Genomic DNA, 11488 nt, shown 5'->3' with positions numbered 1-11488 from the left:
ATAACTAGGGGGCAGATTTTCATGCATTTATAAATAAAATTATGCGCCTAAAGATAGGCAAGAGATCTATCTGTTAAACGAAATAGTTAGTACAGCGAAAAACAACAAATACAAAATAGATCAATACTCGTTCTGTTTGTTTGATTGTTTTCATGCTTTAACAATTATTTTTTAATAAAGCATATTCTTAGGCGCATAATTTTATTTATAAATGCATGAAAATCCGCCCCCTACTAATAACTAATATTTATCACAGCGCCCTCCTTCGGTGGTATAACACTAAAACGCCACCGAAGTAAAATAATTAAATAAAGGTTGTTGGCTTGACTAATCGCCATCTCACCACCACAGGCGCTGCAACCTGCACTAATAATAAACATAACGCGCTATTGCAGAGTTATCAATTAAAAAGCTTTATTTTATTTTTTATTTTATTTATTAGTTTGTTGTTCTATACAAATGACTTAAAAGTCTTATATTCCAGTACAGAACTGAGGAATTGTAAAACACATTATATAAAATGTTGCATAGTATAACTAAATTTTTACAAAATAATCAAATAGATCAAAAATTGAGAGCATATAGGTAATTATTACAATATAACATAGAAATACAATAATAATAACTAAAAATTACATTTATACATTCAATCACATTACATTAAACAGATTTGTTTTTTAATTTGAAAATAATTTAATAATGTTTCTTTTAAATTTAAACGCGTTGCTGATGGTTTGAGAACTATGGGGGAGTGAGTTCCAGAGAGGTATTGCGAATGTAAAAAATTGTCATTTAGAGATGCGGCTACTAGATTTAAATATAATTAATCTTTTTCCTCTGTTTGATCTGCAAAAGAGTAGTCGTTCATAAAGGTGGTTAGGTTGTCGCGTATATATTATTTTATGAAGGAAAATCAGTACTCGTGTTTTAAGTAAATTATCAAAACTAATTCCATATATTTTATGCGAAAATGCTGAGATGTGGTCGTATCTTTTTAATCCGTACACATAGCGAACAATATTATTAAATGTTATGTTTAGTTTTCTCATACTTCGTGAGTCACTGCTGGCAAATAGCTCACAACCATACAGTAGTATTGGCGTTAGGTACGTTTTAGCAAGCATTATACGAATATTTAACGGAGTACAGTGTTGAGTGTGCCAAAGAGACCGGAGCATGGAGAATGTGCGCCCACAAACATAATTAATATGATCTGACCACGTCAGAGTGTTGTTGAACATAATACCAAGATTCTTAGCATGGTTTACAATTTCAATTGCTTGATTGTTTACAGTTATATTAACATTAGATGTTAAATAGTTGATTTTTAAGTTTTTCCCGATAATGATGCATTTAGATTTCTTTGGATTAATACTCAGTCCATTTGCTGTTGCCCACATAAATAAATATCATTTAATTCCTTGTTCAATGTTTTAACACATAGTTCAAACGAGTTAACTTTGCAGCTAATGTAAAGCTGAATATCATCCGCATACATGCGAATTTTACATTCATGTAGTTTTGTTTGTAAGTCGTTGGAATACAGTGAAAACAAAAGAGGGCCTAGGATTGAGCCTTCCTTATGTCTTCAGCAACATCCACCAGAGCAGTTATGCAACTATTCTTTTTTCGAAAGCCAGATTGTTTATCAGTTAATAAATTGTTATTATCAATAAAGTCTATTATTTGGATGTGAATTAGTTTTTCTAGAACTTTCGAAAGAAATGGTAAAATAGCTATGGGTCTATATTCAGAATTAGTTTTGGGTATTGGAATAATTTCTGCAGTTTTCCAACATGTAGGGTAAGAACTTGTGGTAAGAATTTTATTGAAAATAAATGTCAAGTGGGAAAGCAGTTTTGGTAAAATAATTTTAAGAAATTTGGGATGAATACCATCTGCGCCAACAGCATTGGATGTAATTGATAGACAGCTTGATAGAACATCACATTGGTTAACACAGGCAAAAGAGAAATCATTTCGAAATATATCACTATGGTTCCGGTAGTAATTGAGATCAGCAGTTATCATTGGTATATTAAGAAACTGTTCATTAATTTCATCTGCATTATCTGGTTGTAACCCCTGCTTCATTTTTCCAATGCCAATTTCACGAATTATTTGCCATTTTTTTTACCATCCAGAGCATTTGTGAATTTTTCAGCATATAAATCAGATTGAGCTTTTCGGATTAACTTATTAACTGCATTTCTGAGTATGCGATATTGCTCATGTAAATGCGTGGTTTTAAAACGTTTCCATCTAGAATAAGCTAAGTCTCTATTATGAATGGCATTTTTTATATCGTTAGTGAACCAAGGTTTTTTCTTCCTGCAAATAGTTTTGGTTTTTAAAGGAACTGTAAGATTGTACAGCGTATTGACATTATATTCGAAGAACGGGAGTTGCTCATCCACTGTATACATATAAAATAGAAAATGTAAATTGATATTTCCAAAATCCCGATACGTTATGTTTTGATCAGGTACAACATGTAAGTGAAAATTATAGGTAACAAATATTAGGTCATGTTTAGAGAAACAAGGTGCTGATAGTTGATCATAAATCAATATTTTAGATAAATTGTTAACGTAGAACAGATCCAGGAGAGTATTATTCGTTGCCGTAAAGTGAGTTGGTATACTTGTGTTAGGTGAGCTAAGGCCCAATGAAGTCATAACATCTGAGAAATTTCGCTCAACTAATATATTGGAGTTAAAATCTCCAGCAATAACAACATCATCATATAAAACCGTTAACATCTCGGCTTTTCTAAATGACCAATACGTACATTCCTATTAGGTCTATAAACACAGCTTAGAAGTAATTTACTTTCATCGCTGCTCATTTCAAGAAATATATATTCTACTTGATTTTTTAGTTCATCGGAGTTACCAGGATCACCAGATTTGCTTATAACTTTAAATTTAATACCTTTTTTAATATATATTGCAACACCGCCATATCCATTTCTATCATTTCTGCATATATTATAACCAGCTAATGAAATTGTTAAATCCGATATACTGTCATCAAACCATGTTTCAGAAATACAAATAAAATTTGTGAATTCTCGAATATGTAACGAAACTCATATATTTTATTCTTGAGGCTTTGAGCGTTGATGTGACATATTTTAGCTCCATTTCTTTGTTTTGCTAAAATATTTACCATATTAGCTAACCCATCTCTGGAACGAGTTCCAATATCATTTAAATTTCGCATATTTATATTCATTACCAACAGCAGCAACGATAACAGATACAAAATAGTTCAGAACAAGAAACATTATTAAGTACAAGATTATAACTATACCAAGGCGAATTTACTGTACAGGTGGCGTTAACAGCACAGCTGATTTACTTTTTTTTCTTCGCCTTGGGGACAAACTTGTCATAAATTGTTTACAAAACAAATTTATTTTATGCCTTAAATTGTTTTGTTTACCTTTTTAGCTTCAAAAAAAGTTTATAAGATCTTTTAAAATTAGTGTTTTGATCTTGGAAATAACAATTTATGACACGTGAATACATTTGGAGCATTAGCGGTACCATTTTCACCGCAAACTGTGCCACCATTAACCGAGCTTCCAGGAGGCACCCGTATTTTATCAGTTTCTTTCATTTGTTTTAGTATTTTTCGATGTTTTCTCTGGACAATTGCTGATCACTAGCAAATAAATTTAAACTTTAGTAATGTCTTCATAATATTAATTAGCGTTGGTGTAAAATTTACGTTATTTTTATTGGCTTTATTACTATTTTTACTTAATTTTTTATTAAATTGATTATTTTTGTTTTTTTTCACAAATTTTTGTTTTGTTTTTTTGACACATTTGCCCCTGAAACAACAATAAAACACAATGTTGTTTTTGCTATGTTGTACTTGTTGTAATATCAACGCCACCTGTACAGTAAATTCGCCTTGAACTATACAAAACGAATAATATAAAAAACATACAATGAATATTGAGTATACACAGTGAAAAATAATTAAAACAATAGAATGTTGAGATATAAAAGCAGCCTTATGTTGTTTGTAATAAAAATTAATTATTATATAAATTGAAATTATCTTATTTAATTCATTAATATTATTAATTTGAATTGCATCTTCGCTGCTTGTCTTCTTTATGTAAACGAGCCCACGCATTGAAAAAGCTCTATGAAGAAGTTTATCCTTTTTGAACCGAACAGCCGCTCGTAATATATTGAAGTTATCTGAAGTTAAGTTTTCATTGACATAAAAATAATTGTCTGAATCGAAGCCAATATGACTAAGTTTAAATGTAAAATCTTTGTTTGATTTACGATAATTGGCCAACGATTTTAGAAAGAAGTTTTTATCATATGGGGATCGACTTAATTGCGGGAACAGAAACATTAATTGTAGAACAAATGTTATTAAAGATTCCATATAAGTCCTCATTTTCATAAAATGGAATTTCGTTTTTCTTCTCCTTTCACCACCTTTTCTTCTACTCTCTATCACCTTTCCAAAGAAAGTAACACAATTATATATAGGCATATTAATTGCCTGAGTGTTACTTCTCTTTTTTATAAAAAAAAAAAAGTTTCAGAGTATATTTAAAATTATCTGGACTATAATATTCTCAATAGGTTTTACTTAAAATTCATAAGAGTTAGGAAATAGAGCTCATTGGCCTAAAAATTTCCAAATAATTGGTTTTTCTCGAAAATTTCAAAATTTAAATCGCAGGTACGGAAAATCTATAAGAGATATTTTCATACTTTTTTCACATTTTTATATCCTATTATATTCTTAGTAAATCCCAATGAGATGATCAAAAAATTCTGAAATTTGTTTAACAAAATTTTTATAAATTTGAAAATGGAGTTTTGAAACTGCCGTTAAAAAAATTTTATTTTTTTGTTCATACCTAAGAATAGGTTAACGGTATCCTACGAAGACGAAAACTCATATACAAGTATATATGGACATATTTTAAGTAAAAATTAACTTTTATTTTAATATTTATCAAAATATGTTAATTTTGTTCCTACATTTCTTGTTCTAGTGGGCTGAGACACGTTAATGGCCTGGCGAATTTTTAATATCTTTAACATTTTTTGACCGATTTCTGTTTTTTATGTCTCATTAGAACGACAATTACATACACCTTTCGATTCTTTTAAATTAAATTACAAAAGTAATTTTTTAATGGCAAAATTTTTACAAAAACTGAAAAAAATGCATTTTTTCCCATTGTAAATGCATCTCAAAACTTCAGAGGGCTTGCGGCACGTCTTATCCCCAACCGATTTACCTAAAATTTTTTCAGGATGATTTTTTTTACTAATGTTCACCAAACTGGGGGTGAGAATGGCCAAAATCCAACTTTCGTTTATTAAGGGCCACCCTAATGTATAAATACGTTAATTAACGTATATTAATTAATAACATTTATAAATGCCCCACATTTAGAATTTACTTTTCTTTACATAATAGTTAATTGTTGTAATGTTAATAAATACATATTTTACGAAAAATTTAGTTGTTTTTCTTTTGCTGCGAACGTTTTATAGGTTAGATATAATATTACTATCATATAATAATACTATTATTAAACGATAGTATTTCGAAAAAATTCAATTGGCAATTTTACTATCGTTTTTATTGGAAATTATGATAGCGAAAACGATATCATAATTGCCTGGAAAAACGATATTATAAGGAACGGTACAATTTAGTCCTCAAAAACTATCGTTTATGACCCGCAAACGATATCATATATGATAGTTTATATCATGTAGATGATATCGTTTCGATATCATTTTTATATCGTTTGGTTTATTGGGAATTTTCCAAATATAAGTCAACGATTGGCCTTGTGCTTTGTTAATGGTTATAACAAAGACAAGACGAAACGTTGGAAATCTTTGGTATGCGTGTAATCATTACGTCTTCGCCTTTTAACCTCAATTAAATTTGGTTAACAATTTTTGATGGTCAATCGTGTTCCATTGTATTATTTTGGTGCGTTTATGTTGCGGAGATACACTATCGGTGATCCAACCTTCAATGTTTCACTAGCATAATTGAGACTTGTTCTTCGTTCATTACTGTGTCAATCGATTTTTATTTCATTGTTTCGCCAGGCAGTTTCAATTAATTTGCTCATTGAGCTTGTTGTCATCATCATTTCTTGGTACCAAAATTGCACGTTCCCACAGCCAATCCGAATTTTTATACAGGTAAGCCTCCATTTACAAACAACAAGAATCGAAAAAAACACATAAGCGAATAAAAGATTTTTTTTGAAAACTTCGTTAATTTTTATGATTTTTTTGTTATGTTTTGATCTCATTTATGTATTAGAATATTTTGTTTTTTTAATTGACATTTTTTCCTTAATTTTCGATAAGAAATAATTTTGTTTACTTTACTTTTGTTTTAAGCATGATACAAAAATATAAGGTACACTCAGTAGAAAATAAATTCTCAATTATACAATTCTTGTAACGTCAAATAAAAGAAAATATAAAAAAGTATGAAAAAAAAATCAAAATCAAAGTTTGACGTTATAGGGCTAAATATTGAAAACTCTCCCTAGTGATTCTACAATTACTGTATCATGGTTTTAAGTAAGTTTTTAAAAGTACAAATAAAATAAGTTTACTTAAAGTATACATATATCGTCGCCTTAAATGCAAACGGACGTAACTACATTTTTATTGTTTTTACAGGATACGTTATAAAATCAATAGTAGAGTATTCTTGGCAATTGTTCAATCAATCAAAAACTCGATTTTGAATTGTTGTGTAGTAACGTCCGCTTTCATTTAATATGTGTTTTCTATTTAACGCGATTTTTAGGTCCCACTTTCTTTTTTGTTATGTGACTGATGTATTGTTTTACGCGAAATAAAAAATTGTTGGCCCCACAAAATCATTTCGTTCTAAATTAGAACCTCGTTTTACGCGAATTTGATTTACATGCTATTTTTTTGGGCCCAACAAACCGCATAAATGATATTCACAGGTTGTAAGACTTGTGAATATCGACATCGGATTGAATATTTATTTACATTTGTCAGAAGTTCGGTGGGAACGAAATGTCATTTGCCGACAATGTTTACGATATTAGTTGAACTTTCGGAAATTTAGTTTGTTATCGATTGATAATGTAAAAGAATTATTATAGTACACTGTCAACAGCGACCTACATGTTTTATAGAACGATATACAAATTTGGCATCATTCGCTTCAGAGTATACCACTGTGAATTGTTTGAACGTTGCGAATAAAAAAAACATTTCTGGAATGAAAAATTTGGCCACAATCACTGACCTTGAGAGCCTGTATATAGGAAACTATATAAACTACTATAAGAATTAAATAAACAATTATACATATAATTTTTTTTTGACAAAATAATTTTTTTTGATGTCATTAGCGGAATAGTGTAAAAATTTGATTTCAACACGCTCATCCGCCCACAGACCGAAAACCAAAAATCTGAATTTACAGATTCCCTGCAAATTTCATCAAAATCGGTCCATTTATATATATATAAAATAATTGTGGCTTGCTGCAAAACTTCTGTCAAATGCTATATCTCCGGAACCACACGTACCCTGAAATTTTGGTTGAAATCGATCGACCCGTTTTCGCAGTTATAAACTCCTTTATATATGGGACACTTCTTTATATATGGGGCTTTTCATGTCAAGTGAACCAACTTTTGAAATCGATGTGTTCCAATCGGGATGAAATTATCACCAAAGTTAGTTCTATTATATAGTAACTCAGACACAATTTGTCAACAAGATCGGTCGAAAACTCTCTGAGTTAACCCATTTCGCTCCGAGATAACATTTTTATTTGTTTTTTACAAAAAAAAACTTTTTTAGGGTAATTATGACCCCCTGATTGCAAATATCTGGTCAAAAAAATGTTTCGTTTGCCCAGAAAAGCCAGTTCAAAATTTCGAACAGTTAAGTTTACACATATGTGATGTCCTGCATTTGCATGTAAATCATGTTTTTTATATTTTATGAAACAGCTACATATATTTGCAATAATTCCTCATGTTTATTATTTTAATTTTATTTTTTTTTACTATTTTTAAAAATTAATTTAAAAAGTGTCTGCAGAAATTTGCCCCTAGCAACGAGGGGGAGGGGTATGGTCATGTTGGAATATAGTTTTTTATTAACTAAAAGATGAGACTTAACATTTATACAAATTTTTTCAGAAATTCCACCTGTTTCACATATAAACATTTTTTTGAAAACTTTTATTTTTACTGTTCGAAAAATCGAACAGCGGAGTGAAATGGGTTAAAGGGCATCAAAATTTGACATTTTTGCCAAGCAGTTGGTTTTTCTTATCCATGTAACTTATTACCTATTCTTCTTAACAAAATGTGTCCCAAATAATTTAAATAGCTCTTTCTTCAATCTTTGGAAAAAAAAAATATTTAAGAAAAAAATAAAAAATTGTTAATACTTTTTCCGAAATCAAAAACAGTTTTGATTTTTTTCCAAATGGGCCCTTTTTTTCTTAAAATAAAGCTTAGATATTTTCCTTGAAGACCTATTTTGTGGCTTAGTGGGATGCGAGTTCGATATCTATCAAAACAAATGTTTTGTAACTCAAAACATCAAATTTTTGAAAAGTGAGTATACACCAAAAATTATTAGATTTTTTTTAAGATAATGAAATAATGATTTTCATGATCTAAAATAAATCAAAAAATTCGCTGGTGTTGTTTACTCACTTTTGAGGCTGTCTGTATATACATTAGAGTGCTCTAAAATTGTATGGATAAACAAATATTTCTATGTACAGGCCGTCCCCCCACTAGAATTGTTCTATGTATTGTAGAAACACGTTGTGTAAAATATTAGGATGATAGGATAACGTTAACTGGTTGAAGTTTTGAGGTGCATTTACAGGGGGAAAAATGCAATTTTTTTTTCAGTTTTTGTAAAAATTTTGCCATTAAATTATTCCTTTTAGATTTAAAAGAATCTAAATGTGTACGTAATTGTCGTTCTAATAAGATATAAAAGACAAAAATTGGTTAAAAATGTTAAAGTTATTAAAAAATCGACAGGCCATTAACGTATCTCAGGCCACTAGAACAAGAAATGTTGGAACAAAATTAACATATTTTGATAAATATTAAAATAAAAGCTTATTTTTACTTAAAATATATCCATATTTACTGGTATATGAGTTTTTGTCTTCGTAGGATACCTTTAACCTATTCTCAGGTATGACCAAAAAAATTTAACTTTTTAACGGCAGTTTCAAAACTCCAATTTAAATTTTTTAAAAATTTTGTTAAACAAATTTCAGAATTTCATCACAATGGGATTTATTGACAACATAATAGGGAATAAAAATGTGAAAAAAAGTATGACAATACCTCGTATAGTTTTTCCATACCTGCGATTTAAATTTTGAGATTTTCGAGAAAAACTAATTTTTTGGCCATATTTTGGCGAATGAGCCAAATTTCCTTACTGTTATGATTTTTAAGTAAAAGCTATTTAGAATATTATAGTCCAGGTAATTTAAAATATAGTCTGCAAGTTTTACTAAAATCGGAAAACGTTAACCCTTAAATCGTGAAAGTCAAATGTATATTTTTTAAATATTTGGAATTTTTCATGGAGAGATAGCGAAATATTATATATTTTTGGGCCGATTTTGATGAAACTTGAGAAAAATATAACATGATATCTAGTATTTACAATAACAGCACAAAAATGGAAATTAACCCTTATGTGCATTTTGTGGTGCATTTACAATGTAATTTAAAAGAATGTAAATTATAAGAATCGAAATGTGTACGCAATTGTCGTTCTAATAAGATGTAAAAGACAAAAATTGGTTAAGAAATGTTAAAGTTATCAAAAAATCGCCAGGCCATTAAGTGTCTCAGGCCACTAGAACAAGAAATGTAGGAACAAAATTAACATATTTTGAGAAATATTAAAACAAAAATTTATAATAACTTAAAATATATCCATATTTACTAGTATATGAGTTTTTACCTTCATAGGATACAGTTAACCTATTCGCAGGTATAACCAAAAAAAATATTTTTTTAACGGCACACAGTGGTATGAGAATAAAAAAAGATGGAAATAAATCTGTAACTTCTAAACCCTTACGCCGATTTGAATGAAATTTGGCATGCGAAAAGAGGAAGTATAGTCGAGTTTAAGTTTCGAATTTGGACCTTTAAATAAACCGGATACTTTTGATTGCAAATAAAAGCCGTTTAGTAGTTTGAAAATTGTAACAACTCTTTATTTATTTAAAATGTACAACAACAGAATTAAATACAGACACTTTATAATGTATACGAATTCACTTGAAAAATACAGCGCATTTTAAGGCACTCCGTTGATGTTTATTCAAATAGCGTCTCTGATAAACTGACTAACGACTGCAACCTCTGCCACTATTTATAACACTGCCATCTGCACTCTGGATTGCTCTTTAACTGTCAAAGTTCGAATATTCTAGATCTTACTAATACATACGCCATCTGTGGTGTACTTTCTATAATGTTCCTAAACTGAATATTCGAATTCAAACAGCGTTGCCAACTTATGATCAATGGTCAACTGAAAGCTTTTATTTAATAATGCCCACAGATATGTTACAGTTTGCTATTACAACACTGTTATTTGAAAGCATTATGCTACTTTTAAATCAGCCCTTAAAATCGTTATATTTGAATTCAAGTACAATTTCGTAACACTGCCCCCCGCTTAAGCCTGTTTGTCCCGAATAGGCATAGAATCACTTCTCCCATAGGCGGCTAGTCGTTCTAGATGTACGACCTTCATTTTAGATCTCGGGCTCTTTTCTTTCTGTGTTCTGTACACCACGTCGTTTAATTTCTTAATCACCTTGTATGGTCCATCCCAATGGGTTTGTAGTTTGGGAGACAGTCCTTTCTTGCGTTGTGGGTTATACAGCAGTATAAGTTGGCCTTCATTAAATCCCTCAGAATTTGCTGCTCGATCGTATCTGGCTTTCATTTTGTCGCTGGTCATTTTTATTCGTCTGCGTACGAATTCGTGAAGTTCGTTAAGATCATCTTGCTCTTGGGAAGTGTTTTCATTATTTGATGAGGCCTTAATACCGAATTCTAAATCACCAGGCAACTTGAGTTCTGTCCCGAAGACAATTTTTGCAGGTGTTCAAGAGGTCGAGTCATGAACAGCTGACCTGTATGCCAATAGAAATTTGTGTATGTGTTCATCCCAGTCCTTCTGGTGTACACTGACCACTTTTCTTAAATATTCCTCCAGGGTGCGATTGAATCTTTCGACCATGCCATCAGATTGAGGATGCAGTGGCGTTGTTCTGGTTTTTCTTATTCCGTATAAATCGCACATTTCCTTGAATACGGCGGATTCAAAATGTCTACCCTGATCCGAGTGCAACTCCAGTGGAACACCATAGCGACACACCCAGTTGTTCACAAATACGCTTATAA

Source organism: Calliphora vicina, chromosome 1, assembly GCF_958450345.1.
Source record: "Calliphora vicina chromosome 1, idCalVici1.1, whole genome shotgun sequence".
In the NCBI taxonomy this organism is placed as follows: Eukaryota; Metazoa; Arthropoda; class Insecta; order Diptera; family Calliphoridae; genus Calliphora; species Calliphora vicina.
This window is presented reverse-complemented; position numbering follows the sequence as displayed.